General features: G+C 37.5%; 1 long non-coding RNA gene across 1 annotated transcript in view; it reads right to left on the bottom strand.

The window, feature by feature from the left end:
- Positions 1–814: 814 nt before the first annotated feature.
- Positions 815–17,720, bottom strand: part of LOC131266293 (uncharacterized) — a 58,919-nt gene continuing 42,013 nt past the window's right edge. Inside the window, exons 2-3 of the long non-coding RNA XR_009178366.1 lie at positions 943–1,054; positions 815–874 (exon numbers count right to left, since the gene is read on the bottom strand). This is a non-coding gene — a long non-coding RNA (uncharacterized LOC131266293). The remainder of the gene's footprint in view (positions 875–942; positions 1,055–17,720) is intronic.

The following is a 17,720-nucleotide window of genomic DNA, read 5'->3' as shown; positions in this document are numbered from 1 at the left end:
CAAACCTTCTCCATCAGTCATCTTTAAACCGAATACTTATTTGAGCACCACTTACTGCTACCGTTTAAGTCTATTCTGTTAAAGGGTTATAACACGACAGCTGTAGTATTTTCGGATATACATGTTGAGTACAGCATGGATAAACTTTTAGTACGTTTTTCACTCATAATCAGTCGATCAGTCTATTGTAATCAATATATTTTTTAATGTAATGTACTATTTATTTAACGATTGACCAAGCTGAAAATTGTGCTGAATAAAACTATTCCCAGTGAGACCTCATCAGATAAAAACGGACATTCAAAAGGCACGTAGGAAGAAAGGCATTTGGTCCAATCAGCTCCTGTGGGATAAAATTATTTTATCTGGGCAACAGTTTAATGCCTTCAACTTTGAAAAAGATATGTACATGAACCTTTGCACAATAATGGTGCTATCATTCTAACAGAACGCTTCAAAGCGTTGACGAAATCATCATTAGTACAGAACGATCGGTTTAAAGTTACTGAAAACCAATGGTTCGACTGGAAATCCCAACCATCATTGAGACATACTCAATGGTCCATCAATAAGCTAAGAAGTATAAGAACCTAAGAGAAAACTAGGATCTTACATGTCCCTGAGGCTCGTCCTCCCATTGGCTGCCCTAAACCTTCCATTTAGCCTCAGACCAAAGGCTGTCGACCTGTTCAGTGATTTGTGTGTGACATGACGATTTCTCAAAGACTGGTGGGCTGTCGTTGACGTTTCAAACGTTGTTCAGTACGACGGTGTCATCTGTCTTTAAATTATTTGCTGCTTCCGGCGTAGCTCGCGCTGGTAGGCCGATGGTAAGAGAAAGAAAGTTTACGTATCGAGAGCGATTCACCATTCCCTAGGATGGAGAAATCAAATAAAAGGTTGAGCAACAATCTAGTAGCACTTGTTATGCAAATTCCTTACCTTTTTGATCTTCTCGTAATGTAATGCCATGGCCTCGTAAATTGGGTCAAGTTGAGAAGAGCGAAAATATTGTCTACGTTACCGCTCGTCATCTTGTAGCACTCACAGGACGCTGTAGAGAAAAACAGGTGAAGTGTGACATGTAAGCTCAAAAGGGCTGCACGCTATTGACCGGAAATGTCGTATCATAGAACTTTAATGCTGCATCCATCAACACTTCAGGTGTTCGGGGTGTTGATGCGAATGTAAGACAATTGGATTTCGAACGACAGGCATTCATTCTGGGGGGAAAAGTTTTCAATCCCAACCATGGAGCATGGTTCTACTATTCGATCACGAAGAGAAATAACACAACGTGTCATGGGGACTGGGATTAAATTAAGGGTTAAGAGTGATATTTAATTTCTTCACCCATTTAAGCGGCGGTTAAATAATAAATGTTGGTCCGTTGAGGTGCTTCTCATCCACTGGTTTCATTAAAGGTACAATACCTATCGTATAGGGGCACGTGTTGAAGTTCGCTGTTGCGTGCAATAAACAGCGGGCACGTGTACGGTTGCTTTATTATGTTAATGTTGTTGGAAGCCGAGGGAGAATCTAATTTACTTGTCCACGGGTTTTGCTGGCCGGTTTTAAAGTTGCTCTATCCTGGATACAACCAATCAGTGGATGTTGTCGTTGTAGTTAGTAAGCCTCTAGCGAGTGGATTTAAAATTATGCTAATTTGCTGTCCACTTGTAATGATATGGGCAACATGCTTGAAACAAAAACATTTTTGTTTTGGTTTTAAAGTTGTAATGGTAAATAAAGTACATACTGTTATTTTAACTACACATGTGTAAACAAACTGACAAACACAATTTTAAATATGTTTTAATATCTTGTTTTAAAACCCTTCAGTTTCTCCTTACATTAGATTTCCAGTAAAAAAATCTATACTGAAAAGTTTAAGTTTCTCTCAATACAAATGAAATATATTTTGTTAGGAAAAGCCACACTCAAAAATATTCGTCTCTAAAAACACAAATGAAACATATTTTGTTATGAAAAGCTTGGTGATAAACAAAAGATAATTTTTATCGAATTTTAATGATTCGGTTGGTGTTCTAGTTTTCACATTTCACGCCGATTTCTTGTAATTTATTGCATTTTTTCAATTTAAATTTTCATTAAATAATTTTCACATTATTGCGATCAAGTGGAACAATTTTGTCCAGATTCCTAAATGTGTATCTCCCTCATCTGGTGGTGCCAGGCTCTTTCCGCAAAACAATGGAGGCGCCCAGTACTTTTCGATCAGAGGGGCAGAATTCACCCGAAATGAGACACAACGCTTTGCAACGGTTGGATGTTTCTATATTCAAAATTGGATGATTGGTACCTTCCCTCTCTCTACGCTGAAAAATGCCACCACCATTTGGTCCATGTAGTTGGACAATTTTACGAGAAGATCCCTGTTTCTGTAGGTTTGTCCTGCTGGCAGCTACGAATTATTCACATCCTTCCAAGTATGTTTAAGTGACGGTGTACGTATTATCACAATTGTAAGCAGTTCTCGAATGAGATGAAGCATAAAAAAAACAATCAGATGGAAATTTGGGAAGTGTAGGTGCATTTTCTCAAACTGCCACAAAGCAATCCTGATAGATTTCGCTATTTTCGAATATTGAATACTCACATGTTGATATTGGCAATGGAAGAGAAAACGTTTTAGCAGAAAAAATCTACCAGCATCTCTTAAACAGACTAGGATTGATTCTCGCCATGAGGATGATTGGATGGTTAGAAGACTGTTAGTCTAGGGAAGACTTAAACGAAAATATTGAATATGCATTAGAGCAGGGTTTCCAAAGTTTTCACGAAATACTGTAAAAATTTGCATATTAAATCAAGTTTGATATAAATAAATGAAAATGAAAACAACTTTAAATAATGCCCGATTTTTTAATACCTTCTAAATTTATTTTGGGCTGAAAAAAACAATACAACGGAACCAGTTGAACATCCCTGCACAAAATATCCCTGCCTTTTTGGAAGAAATTCATTCAATTCATCCCAAGCCAGTTTTAGCAACGAAAAGCTTGAAAAGAGATCTACCCTTCCAAGCAAGTTTATTAGCACCAACATTCGTGTACGGTAAACTATTTCGATTCCGAACTTAGAGGAGCACATCATTGATTGTGGATTGATTTGCTCCATCTGTTCGTAGTACCTTCGGGCCAATACGAAGAGCATGTCCTTCAGTCACACTCGAATCCACTCTTGGATACGGATTGCAAAAGTTGGGCGGATGAGGAAGACTAGTCAGGGGAATCTTCTTACCACACAGGAGCGAATGACAGCATCTTGTACACGTTCCTTGCACGTCATACCGTAAGACCGATCCGGTATGCATCAATTCGGTCGATGCACCGGAAATCCTGCAAGTCACTTACTAAAATCACTTCACTTGGTGAAGATTTTTGCTGTAGTTCTACATCCTTCCATTACTTGTACACACAAAGGTACATCTAAGCCGACAACCGTACCGGGTGCACCTTTGTTCAACTTTTCTAACCACTTCACGGTTGTTCACAAAGCGCGGATGGAGCCAGGTGGAAAGAAGTCATTCTTCGACACGGTGCTCCAGCATAAGAGAACTTCATTTAAAGCAAGGAATGTCTTTCAATTCTTTTTCCACCGGGGTAGTTTTCTTGCCAGGGCGGTTTTGTAGGATATTACTTTAGCCAGGACAGAAGAATGGTCGGTGTCGCACGACCATGACATGGCAGTGTAAAAAGAATTACGGAAAAACATTTCATAGACTTTGGAAAAACAAAACTTTTCCATCGAGCTTGAAGGAAAGCGGAAAATTTCTTGTCAACGGTGCCTAAGTGGTATTGAATTGTAAGGCGAGCGACGAATAACGGATAGAGGTAGAACTACTTTGAAATGGTCCAAATGAACAAATCATTTGCTAGGTATTTTAATGAAATGGGTTATCCATCTTCAGACTACCCTTTAAATTGTTCGATAAGTTATTTTTTATACTTTGGATTTGTATGTGTCAGATCGGCCATCGGATAGAATTATACTTACAAACTAATTCTGATTTCCAAATTTTAGTTCAATTGAGAAATAAAATTACATTTTTCTTTTGGTTTTTTTTCAAGGTTCATTTTACATGTTCTTTCGACTCCCAGGATAATTTTCGATTCATACAATGGTAAAAACCACTTTTATGGTCGGAAAATGACCACGAGCCAAACGCGTTGCCTTCGTACTAACACACAGTAACAATAAGGAAAAATTGTCTTCAAGAAAAATGTCAATCAACGTGTCATTATGAGTCTGATACCATCCACATTTGCCTTACGTTTTCTTCGTGTTGTACCTACCTCTTAGCGCATTTTTTATTTTTCAGCTGAGTTAAGTAATGGATGGAACAACTCCTGTCTCGGTTGTGGCACCTATTTTGTCTACAATCAGGGAGCCTAGCGGTCCAAGACTATCCAGCGTCGGCCAAAAAACAAAATGTACATCGAATTGCATTCAAGATCACGAACCGAAGAAGTTGTAGCACAAAGCAACTTTTGTCATCAGCAGTGGCTTTTGTGCTATTGTTTGCGATACGATGAGTGGGGAAAACAAGAAAAAACCCAGCACATTGAAATGGCCGAATGCATAAAAAAGAATTCCCTCTGTTAGCGGTCATTTTAGCAAGGAACCAGCATGAGAAACTGCTGATCTGGAGGTAGCGAAAGGAAACATTGTGCAAAACTTCCGCGTGATTTTATGTTTGCAGCCGTTTTTGCATGTTGGTTGAAAGTTTACCGTTGGGAGTCCAATTGTGTAAAATTTGGTTTTCGAGTTTGCTTTTCTCCCACCATCATCGTCCATTCAATACATCGAATGCAAGTTCTAACCAAACGTGAATGAATGTGAACTGATTTTCGGTTATTTGCAGCAATTTCCCAGAAGGAAAAATTTTCACTTGCATTTTGGCACGCTTATGCTGGGACTGGCTTGCATTCAACAACGGGTGACAATGGTGCTTTATTTGTGAGGAAATCAATAGTTGAGAGGTATGAATCGGGTCTGCGGCCGAATTTTGATTTTGTGCGAAGTGTTTCATTCGAAACGAAAAATTTGTACGAAATTCGTTTCCGTAAACGATTAAATTGGTATAAAATTGATTCGTCCGGTAGATCCAATGATCCACGATAGATCAATGAGGTATTTAGAACTATGGCTAAATAAATTATTCATGGACTAAATTGTAAGGTGTTTTTGTGTACGAAGCGTGAGGGAGAAGGACGAATATGTTTCATTCATATTTTTTAATAGCGGAAAACTAACAGTATGGGATTATTTGCAAAAAAATGTTAAAATTTTAAACTTTTACAAATTTTTATATAACCACGAACAGGAACATTCACAGGAATGGTTTCTACGTGCCGATGTTTTCGATGTTTTACAAATTTAGACAGATTCCACGCTATACTGGCTTCATTCGACACACCCGAAATCTTTTCGTGTTCATATTTGTGGCTCGTTCATGTGGACAACCATGTATGAGCATTGGTGCGAGTCGTGGCAATGATGAGCCGTTTATTTTCATTGAAGCGCAACTGCGACAGTAAAATCTGCACATTTACAGTACAACCATCCATGGCACAACGTGAAGTTAACTGACATCAGAATTCACTTTATTTTTGAAACATCAGAATCTTAAAGGAAAAGAAACTACTGTCATAGTGATACCGCGTGAAGAACTCCCTTTTTTACTAGCTATACATGAGCCCATAAACAGTTTAATGGTTGTGTACTAAATAAGTGAAACGAGCTGAAGCGAAATATTCCATGTCCTCCAAGAGGTGCTCCAAGGGGTGTTTATTTCGCGTGTTGTTATATTGCAAAACGACTTCATCAAATACTTGTTGAACGATTTTTTGATAGTTTTTTAAATGGCCTCACTGGGAGGATGTCGGATTAAGGAAGTAAATTGTACAACCTGAGTAGCGGAAGAAAAATGTTTTAAACCTTTGTCTTATCAAAATGTATTCAAAAAGTAATTACAAAAATAGTTGCTACACCGTTAGTTGTTAAAAAAATTAATGAGAAATGTTTTTTTATTTGTTTTTCGTACGCCGATGTAATCTCGAAGAAATACAAAATACTATATTAATTAAATGTGACAAATTCGAATGTACTAATTATTTACAAAAAAGCTTTTCTATTAGCACAGGTTTCGTTGAGGTGAAAATGTCATTAGAAGAGCTTTCTTATCCGATTAATGAACTGTAGATATATGTCACGTTGCCCATTTAAGTCTAGACTTCTCCTGTTGACAATTCATTACCATAGATCACATTGAAAAGGATCAGAAGGCTCCCGTTGGGAAGCCATCCCTGTAGAAGCTTTTTTGTCATAACTTCTACGATGTATCGCTAGTTTCCTCCCAAGGAATAACTTGAACGGATGATAGTACCGGCAATATGGAGGGGAGCAAAGAATCCCATCAATCCATCATGTCAACAAAATATGCTCCATTCATCACCTTTGCGTTTGAGACCAGTGGGAACGGTATGATGAATGGACGGTGGGGACACATGAAGCTACGCAAAAGGTGGAGTAAAAGCCGCAGGGTGAGATTCTTAAATCTCACAAGGATATATCCTTTCTTCCAGCACATGTTTCCTCAGTGTGAACCGTGCGGAGAAAGTATGCTAGCTTCCAAATTAATTATCGTCCAATGGATCGGACAAAATAGGACAGAATGCTTTAGGCAAACATGATACTGTTTGTCCCTTAGTGTTGACTTCAAATGTAAACGATTCAACCATTCTTTGTTGTTTTTGTGGCGGTGATTCCGGAAGGAGTGATACCCCTCGGAAGGGTTGCCATTTTCCCTTCTCTAACCCTGCATAAGGTTTTCCCTTCCATGTTGACGAAGGATTGCGGTTCATCCGTTGTCTAAGTAACCAAGAAGGATAAGATCAATTTAACATTCGCTTTCTCAAGTGCTCAAGTCCTAACCAAAATCGGAATCCTGCTCTGGGTCGCATAACGGAGCAATAAATTTCCCTCTGACAAAGGTTGATTTGCAATTGATTTTTCTTTTCGTTCAACCGCCTTACAGAATCGATTATATTTTATTTTTCACTACCTCCTTTCATCATTTTCAAGACCGATTCGCTCCATCATGTTAACATTGTTCTCCATGATTTTTTCTACTAAGAGCTACGAAAACGCCTCGAAAAGTCCAAACACCTTTTCCATCTCATGAACCAATCTTTTTGGACGAAATTGACAGCCCGACCGGGGCAAAAGTTTTTCTTTATTCGTTATTATGGATTGGAAAATATTTGCGATTTATTTGCGTAACGGCTTCGGTTGCAAATCCCCTTGAGAGGCAAAGGTCTGCGCCAGAGGTTTCGCTACACCAGAAGGTTGAAACATGTCAAAATAGCTTAACTTTTCTTCGCCCGACCTAAAACTGCTAAGCACAACCTTGATCCACTAGCTCTGCGTAGGCCGCAGAGTTCTGGTTCTGCTTAAAGCGATACGACCCTTTGCTAAGGGCGTGCAATGTTTGTAACGGGACCTTTAATTTTTGTGCTTATTCTTTTTCTACTCTAGTGAGCAGAAAGGTCCGAGAAAGGTTGCGGTTGTTTGCTTGTTTGACATGTTGACCCTCGAGGGCCGAAGGGCAGATGATAAAGGTGAGTTATCAATCGGTCTCCTTCGGTTCGTCTGGAGGGAATGATAATTTGGAATAGTAGAATGATTAATGAGCACACACAAGCCGTAGACCATCTTTTATTTTACCTCCGGCGAAAAGGATACAAATTTTTAAGATGAATGCCGTATCGGCTTTAGATAAGCAACTTGGAGCGATCGACGGAGGATTTGGAATCCAGTGGGATTTGTTATTTTGGTTGAATTTAATAAGTGATCATTAAACGACTGCAGATAGAAATGAAGGTTGATGCTGTATTAGAATAATTTACCAATAGAGTCTTCTACTGAAAACTCCATGTCGGGGTCAATGTTTCCAATGGAACTATTTTTAACAATTGCTTTCTTATGTCAAAATCATATTAGGACATGAAGGACATCATTTGCATAGAAGCGAAGTTCTTCGTTAAAAAGAAAGAGATGTTCAACTTAGTAAAATAAATATGATGGAACGCTACCAGCATTTTAATTTATTCTTATTTGGCAGAAACGTCTTATAGAAGAATAATTTTGTCTTTTCTGACCGAAGTATTGAAGACGGAGTTTAATGAATCAGATATGTCTATCGATGAAAGTAGGTTCAATATTCTTTTTCAATCAGAACTTAAATCTGAAAACAAAGTTTGCTTTTGGTACAAATGTTCGATTCGGATTTCCTGCATTGACAAACATCTGAAATCACTCACGATGTAATGAAACTTCAGTGAAATGTTTGCTTTGCAATGCGTGTTTGAACTTTCTTGATTTGATCCGCTCCATCACTCATGAAATCAAATGTTGGTACATCAACTCAAACATCCACCTCGCAATGCAACATTTCACAAACAAGCAATAAAAATGTAAATATTTACCTAAGCGTCGAATGTTTGAGGTCGATTGCAAGAACACATCATAAGGTGAACGAGTAGAGCCGCTTTGTGTGAGCCAGTGGGTGATAACAATATGGTACCTGGTTTGGAAATGGAAACACTGCATGTGAATGCATTTGTCCTCCTTGTGCCGCCAACATCGTATAATTGGTTCTGTCTTTTATGTAGATGGATTTGTTATTGCATTAATTAATTGTATCGTTCTTCGTCTAACGTTCGGAATGCATCAATTTTATTGGATCGATTTTTCGGTTGTATGTTGTTCCATAATACACGCAAAACAGCCTTATTAAAAGCTTTGATGAACAGGAAACTGTTCGGCTGCATTTACATTTTGCATTTAAAGATTAAGACGGGTTGCTTTTTATATTTAAACTTCCAGGTGTTGCGTAAAGGTGCGTCCATAGCTGCAAAATGTAACTAATGTTCGTTAGCAGCGGTGACGCGTATTACATATACGATCTTTATTTCGACGTGGTTGATGTATCACCTAGGATCTTATGTTGGATTTTATACCAAAGAGAAAAATAAAAGCAACTAACAGCAATTACCTGATGGAATTAAATGAAAAGCGTTGAAACACACATTCGCTCCCACAGTTGATTATGTACGCAAAAAAAATATGTACTCGGTTCTCAGAATTCGATTAATTCTGGTAAAAAGCTGTTGCCGCAATGAGTTGATAAATTACAGCAGTTATTATCGGAGCTAAGTTATGTGAGTAATTAAAACTAAAATAGTATTAACGATACTCTATTTGCAAATACCTTGCTTGAAATATATCGAGAAAGATGGATATTGATGTAGCGGTATCGGTTTCACCTATTAAAGCATGACCATAACTAAATTGAACCAAGGAAAGCGCGCTACTGTGGCGCCTCTAGTGGCGTCAGCCAGAAACTAATATTTTTTAGTAGTTTAAGTAAATAGTAACAATGAAGTTGTGAAAGTTTCAGACCTGTACTATTTTTTCTCGCGAAATGCCGTACAATGGAAATTGAACGACCAAAAATGGCTCCGCACAAATCACTGGAGCGTCGGTGGACAGATTGACAAGGCCTGGAATCCATAATAAAAGCAAAGAAAAATTAAAAGTATTTTTCTTTTGGAAAGTTATACATAGGGTTTGTTTTAAAAATAGGTTTTTACTTTTTACGAGTTCCCTGTTCCTATAAATTCACATCCTTTTTTTTGCTGATTTTTCGACCTGCCATTATTCCAAGGTTGTCTTGGAGTGGTACTGGGCCAATAAGATCCACTTGGTACCAAAACCAAATTTCTCAGAGTTTCGCCCCATCGAAAAACTCTGTGCAATCACAAAACTTCATTTTAGACGAAGTGTTGGAACAGTTAGAGATGTTCTTGGCAAGAGGAAGTGAACGGAGGTTGCAAAAACGGTGTCCCTTTCCACGTTACGGGCGCTAATGGAGGAACCGAAAAAAAAATACATGAATTTATGAGAACAGGGAATACATAAACAGTTTTACATGTTATAACTATTTTTATAACAAACCATATGTATAACTGTACAAAAGAAAAATACTAATCATTTTTGTATTTCGTTTTTTAATAGGTTTCACAACTTTATTGTTACTATTTACTAAAACTACTAAAAATATCAATTTCCGGCTGACGCCAGTAGAGTTGCCACAGTAGCGCGCTTTCCTTGGTTCAATTTAGTTATGTTCATGCTTTAGGTTGTGGATGATAGCGAAATTGAAACCCTGGAAATTTGTTGCTTTACTAACAATCCTATGGAGCGAGTAACCTTTTTGCCATTTAAAACTCGGTCTGTAGATATTAAAAGAAGTTACAAAATTGCAGCACGCTGGGAAAAGACTTATACAGAAGCCATGCAATGAAAAGAGAGACGGGGGATTGAGACGGTCAAAAACATAAAAACGCAAAAACAAGTTCTAAGGCTATAAAGAAATGTTTAGACAGCTTTTGGTAGGAGTTCGTTCATGGAACAAGCAGTTGCAACTAAAGTTGAACGGAGTAAACGTAAGACAATTTTTGCTTTGCTTGGCGAATAATACGACCGCGATGAATAATTCATGGTTTCATATCGATCTTGATACGACTCGAATCCATGATGCATATTTCCTTACCCTCGTTGATCATTGCAATCCTTTGCAGTCTATGTAAGAGGTTTCTCCATGCACAATGCATCTCACATACGTGTTGTCCGAAGCTCTGGGCATGCTTGCAGCATCGTTGGTTTTTACGCTCAGCAATAAAATATCTGGTATTGAAAATTTTGCGATAACGATAAATCTGGAAATAATATTTCACGTCTGGGCTCACACAAAATCGAACAGGAAGTTATCCAGGATTAAATATGGAAAAGCAGAAGCAAAACAAAATCAAAATCTCTAGGCAAAAGCAAAAGAAGGGACTGTAGCAGGAAAGCTGGCCATTGGTCGTCCATTTGGGTTTTTTTATATCTTACACACTACATTCATTTCCCTAGCGTTCCTGTTTCACACTCTGCTTGTGGGAACTGTTCGTCGTCTTGTTTGAATTGCTCGAGCGATGAACACGTCTGCTCGTTTGAAAATGAATTTATTCGAAGTTTTATTCTACCTCATTCGTTCCGTATTCAAAACGGGTCAGTTTTGAACAACAACAGGGCGCTTCTATCGGCTGGAAAACCTATGTAAAAACTGCAAACAATTCTGACAGATTAATGGAACCACGTTATTTTCATGACGAAGTTTTTGACTCAATCAAATTGTATTAAAAATTACCTCCTACTATTTCTAACTAGCTGATCTGCTACGTATGTCTGTTTCGATTTTCAAAGCCGTAAGAATTATGCTAATTATAGAATATCTAATCAATGCTATTTCTTTCTACTTCCAGGAGAAAATTAACGCTATGTTATAAACTGCTCATGTTATTTGAAAAGAGAAACAATTCGAGTGAAGTGTTATTTGTCACTCCAAATGAATGATCGAACCAAACTTCCGGAGGAAACGAAAAAATGAAGAAGCTTTTAAGGTAGCCTTGATGTCGACACGATGATTCTTCACCTGACTTTGAGTAATTGGAGTATTTGAAAGCACAATAAGTCATGGGTACATGAGAAGTCTATTTGTTACAAAATTGGGTTGCTCCTTTCGTGATTTCAGCTTCATTGAACTTCTAAGAACGCTTTTAGTTTGAATGGGATCATTCTGTAGCAACACAAGCCATTTCTTTCCTTCAAGATTCCTCCTTGAATGATTTAAAAGACCGACATTGACTTCCCTTCCTTAATTTGAGTGCATAAATGAAATAATAACAAATTCGAGTTTTGTAACAGATTTCAGTAAAATGATTCATCGTCTTCATGCTTTAAAAATTCTTCATCAAAACATAGCGAACGTACGATTCTTCAACTTGTCATGCCCGAAGGGCATCATCATGCCCGAAGGGTCATTATTATTTTGACACAAAACGAAAGTCATGATTGCTGAAAGTTTCGTGAAAATATGTTTTTTTCCGAGTTTTCTAAAGTTTAATTCAAAACGCTATGTCGTAGTCTAGCCCACTACGCTCAGTGACTTCATGGATGTTTCCAGGTTAAGTACAAATCACAAAAATATTTCATCTTAAATTTCACACAATCTGAAAATAAAAAAGTTGGTTTCTATTATTCATACAAATAGCACCACAATTGGTTTTTGATCTTGGTATAATCCTTATAAATTTGCTACCAGAGCATTCACTTATCGATAACGTTTGATTTTGAATAGTTTTCTCACTCGCCAAGCTAAATTGAAAACGTATCGAAATAAGTGTAACCAACACGTTTTGAGAATATTTTTGATGCTCTATTGATTTGAACGGACGAACGATCAATTCAACACTTTCCAGTGGGAACTTGACTTTTACTTTCGAGCTAGTTGAATAAATCATTGCCTTGAGAGCAAAATTGATTTCTTCACTGGTGTCGGTATGAGCTAGTGTGGAGCTGGTTCATACATAAAACATAAAATATCATTATTTTTCTACTTTGAATACCATTGGAATATGGTGTTCCTTGAGAAGCATGAATACGTGAAAGAGAGAAACTGAGAGAACTCCAGACTCTACTGCATTTCTTAGTTAAAGTTTTATTTCGTTCAAGTCTGGTGGGAGGTTTGAGAAATGTTTTCATATGCACGATCGTACATGGTCTTAAAAGTGATTGAATTTCAAAATCTGGCAACATGAGAATACATCAAATTTCAAATTTCTTCACTTCATCGGAAACTAGCAGAATAAAACGAAAAATGTCTGCTTTTGAGTCCAAATCTGTGCCCAGAAATAATACTAAGACTAATACAGCTCCAAAGAGAGAGAAGAGAAAATTATCGGTAAATTATCTCCGTAATCAACAGAAAACCATGACAAAACACTTGAGAAACGAGGATAAATTATCAATCTCAAATTGATTGGGCAATTACTTTGCACTGAAATTTTTGATCCACGTCCGAGTGAAGCTTTTCCGAGGCGATATGTATTTGTTTTACGTTCATTTCTAGTGGCAAAGGATCAATTCAAATGATTCCTTTATAACCGAGTCAAACATCAAATTAGCTGTAACAAAGTAGGGAAATGGTGAGTTACAGGGCCGTTAAGCAGTCAAATATCGGCCTCGAAATATCATAAAACACAGCCTTCACTTCCGTTCCGTCCAGGCGACTATATGTTTCCGGCAGCTTATAATTAACTACGTAAATCATAACGGGTCCGCAAGGGAGTATATGTGAGATTTGTGTATTTTTTATTTTGGCCAGTAGAAAAGCAATGAAAGCCGAAGAAACGAAACGAATTGCAGACATTATTGACTGTTTTATGTTTACTTTCCCTTACCACAGAAGAGACCTCAATAAACAGCGACAACATTTTTTATTTAAATTGTTCGTGATGATGCGTGTTTCCACAGGGTGTTTTTTAAAATATGACCCTCCCTACTTCTTTTTTATTACTTTTGTCGCTAGGAAGTTAAATTTGTTTTGTTTAAACATCAACATTCGATCTTGTTTTCGCTTTTTCGCTCAAGAGGATTATTTTATTTTTCAGCCAACTTAGACTCCTACAATTTAAATTTTTTGCACATTGTTTTTACATGTTCTTTTCTTTCTACGCAATTTCCTAAAAATCGACGGAATTTGTTTTCCAATTTTCCTTCCACTTGCTCGTTTGTTTTCATTAACTGTCCTAATGAAATTTTTAGTAATAAGTCAGATATACTTCATTTATTTTTCCGGGATCTTTCCTGTTTCGTCCTACCATGAGCGAAACGAACTGAGCCAAATGGGAAAGCAAACCGCTTGTTTGACGATATTTACACATTCTACTTCACGCCGTGTTCGGCGTAATTGTTTGTGGCTTTTGCGTGCCTTTAGTTTGTTTCTTTTGGTTTTGTTCTTCAACGCGGCGGGAACATAGGAACCGATAATTCTCTCCGAGGAAAGTGATATATTTGCCTTACGGTTTTTAGTGTGATCAATGGCATGTCATTTGTACGGTATCTTTATCTTTCCAAAACACAACGAAGGAAAAGAAACACTGAACTTTTAAATCAATAATTAATGACTGCTGTCCTGGTCTTTGAAGAAACGAATGCTAAAAAAAAAAAATAGCTAGTGACGTGGGTCAAGGATATTTAATATCTTTTTATTTTCTGTTCTTTTCGCTAGATTTTGCGAGTCTAATATTTTTCAATAAGATTTTTTCAACCTACGAAACATCGGATTGGATTTTTCTAGCCACGACCTAACGATAAGCATGGAACTGGCCATGTTAAATGAAATTGGGGTAAACGTTTCGGTGCCAAGGTTACTATTTATTCCCTAAGGTTTACTATTTAAATAAATGTTTAGTTTTTTTCAGTTCCTTGATAGGTTGGTCCGAAAAAACGGAAGGTAAACCGTTAACTAAAACTCAGTTGGTTTTGCCGTAATACTCCCGCGGACACAAAATTCCAAAGTGGTGCAACATATCAAAATGCCATCCGGTTGGCATGTAGATCTGCGGCAAGGAAAGCGCGCTGTTAATTGATTATGTAGTCGTCCATTAGGATTAGGAGTACGGTTAGTAAGTTATGGTAGGACGAAAATTCCTGAAAGGTTGGTGTTCTTTCCCGTACAGCTGCGTAATGTCCGGTACGTTTTTGACGCTCACCATGCTGAAGGATCAAACCCCCAAGGGTTGGATGATGATACCGAGCAGCTGCTACTTATCGGAATAACGGAAAAAAACATGTTCTCACCAAAACTAAAAATGTCGAAATCAAATACTACAATCTTAGATGTCGTTTGAAACGGATGACGAATCTTGTTCCTTTCCGACCATGCTTGTGCCAGCATGTCACAAGGAGGTTCTGGAGAAGACAGAGTACAACGTTTTATTGGCATGGGAGGATGTGCTGAAAAATGTTTACTGGAGGCATAGTTTTTTTTTTTCGTCGTACAGTACTGAATTGTATTTCATTTCTAGCCTTTCATTATCTACAATTTTACTTCTCAGGTCTAGTTTCGTAATTGATCGTAAATTAGAGAAAAACTTCCCACTCACACCTCTAACCTTTTTCAACTGGATGGATACAAAATTATATGTTGAAAATTAAGGAACGGAAAAGCGAGAAAAACTGAAGGAAAAGTGAGGTAAGCATTGGCTTGGCCTTTTTTTAGCTTGCAGGGAGGATGTTTTGTTTTCTTCGCTTTTCAGGGCAATGATTTTTGGCTTTGATTTGCTTTAGTGCGAAAATAAACCTCCTCAGCAAGTAACAGTTGGGACCACAATTTCAAATGGGTGTTGTCGGGATTTTAAAATTTTGTTAACTTTGGGAGTGTCCGAAAAAATTGTAGACGATTTGCTATTCCATTTTGTCTGGCTTTGTTTATTTCTTCTTCATTTAACTTCTCTTTGGAATTGATATTATTCTATGCAAATGGCTTCTTGTTGGTCAATAAAGCTGCTATAATTTGAAGTTAAAATTTCAAGTGTGTGTTTCAGAAAAAATTAAACCCCCAAACAAGTAAAATTTGAATAGCAGTGAAAAATGCATTTAATAAAGTTGTGTCTATGCCTTAAGCAACTATAATCAATCTACAAATTTTTTAGTCGATGAAAATTATTAATACAAAACCATTCGTGATGAACACGTATCCGCAATAAATAATGCAACAACGTTAGATTTTATTTGATATACGTCGAAAAAGTTTTGAAAATTTCTAAAACGCCACTAAATGGAGATACTATTACTTGTTTCAGAGGGAGAAATACAGAAAAGGAGAACGAAATATTAAAAGAGCATTTGATCGTTTTCAATACCTTCGAGTGAGAAAACTCTGTTAGCGGTGTAGTAATAATGTGTAAAAGAACATACAAAGAAACATAAGAATAAGTTTTGTTCTGGCATTCCCTATGTGAAACATTTATGTTACAAAGAAAGGAATAAAGCGAAAAATGAAAAAAATATATTATGAGGATGAGGAATGTAAGGATTTCATCTAGGAATTCCAGGTAGTAATATATCCAAGGTATTTTTTCTTACATTCACGAGGCATGCGACGAAAAATAGGCCCGATATTTTCGTCCCTCCCTCGGGGTTGGAACGAGCTAAGATGTAAATAAATCAGGTAGGTTTGCGATGGACAAAACTGAAATATTTTGGTGCTTGTATGCTAAAGTTTAGATTCGCCCAATCATTCCCTTGCCTAGAGTGACACTATCATTAGACTGGTTTTCCGACCGCTCCACGGCGCCAGATGGACTAACAATCCCCAGCGGGAAGAATGTTTTGCATTGCATGAGGTGGAACGCAGAAAAAGTTTCTATCAAAATTGAATAAAGCTATAAAAAAATAGATACAAACGATACAGCGCAAGTTTTCAATGTGAAAGGAAGTTAGAAGATGGTTGATTTGTTTTCTGTCTCTTCTTATTTTTACGTTCATTCCCCAGTTCAAGTTTCTTTTTAAAGCCGTAGGCTGACTTGGTTGACATTTTGAGAAAAACGTTTTCCCCTCAGAGCAACTGGTGGGTATGCGGTGAGATTTTCTGTTACGTGAAATTTGATCAGTGTCCCCTGAGGGACAGGACATTGAAAGATGCTTGAATAGAAAATTACTTGCTGATATATTTCAATTGTGTTTTTTTTAAAGTATGCCATATCTATAACGAAAGCTTTTTTTTAAATTTTCAATAGTTTTTGGCAACATTTTCTTTACGATTGATATAATTAAGGAAACGAAACTAGCTGTATAAAAAACTTATGATTTATGATCCTTTTTACTACCAAATAACTGCTCCACTTCAACTTTTCCGAAAAAACCAACCGTATCGAAATAATAACAAGTTGTTCCTAATGAATGAGGTTATGTTCAGTAAACGTTATGGTCATTTTATCGTAATGAGTTATAGTCGCCATCTATTTTATCTTCTTCACTATAACGATAATGAACTTCACAGGACTATACCTGTAATACTTCGTAGAGGATGAAACTTGCGTACATTAATCCCACTAAATGAGGCGGTAGTAAAATTGTGCGATCAAACGTGCAAATATTAAAACATTTTACACCACAAGGAAAGCTCACGCGGCAGAGAAGTATTAAACCAACCGTTAGAGAAGCTGCGCGTTGTCAAAGATTCACACTTGATTGCTCGTATTATTCTGTAATTTGCTGCTCGGCTGACGTTTAGCCCAGGCCTCATTAGCTGGAACCTAATTCCCGAACGATGATGACATCGACGACAGCGAAGAACGGAAGCGATAGAGGGTTGGGCTCAAGGGTTAGTATGAATTTTGCCCAAGGCTAACCTGGAACCTGGAGGCGCAAGTGACAATATACATGGCTGTCGGCATCTTGGGGTGCTATCTTCATGCTACCTACGCTTTCCTTCTCGTGTATTTCATCGCAGGAACACAAATGCAAATATAAACAAAATAAATTATGTCATTTTAATCAGAATTAAGCGAGGGAGAATTTGTGAAGCACCTTGGCTCGCGCCCTGGGCTAGCTGTTCGTTCCGTTCAAAAGCTCACCACAGTTGGAGAATTATCGCCAAGCAGCAACACCGGCCAACCAAGACGCACACGAACAACGCATGGATGGCAAATTCTGCTGGCGTGGCGTGATTTGGCTCGGATACGACTGTTACCCGTCTTCGGTTCCGTGTCAGGTTGAGATATTTAATTAAACGATTATAA

The sequence above is a fragment of the Anopheles coustani genome, chromosome 2 (genome assembly GCF_943734705.1).
Source record: "Anopheles coustani chromosome 2, idAnoCousDA_361_x.2, whole genome shotgun sequence".
NCBI classification, from domain to species: Eukaryota; Metazoa; Arthropoda; class Insecta; order Diptera; family Culicidae; genus Anopheles; species Anopheles coustani.
The sequence above is the reverse complement of the archived record's forward strand: the minus strand, read 5'-3'. Positions and strand labels throughout refer to the sequence as shown.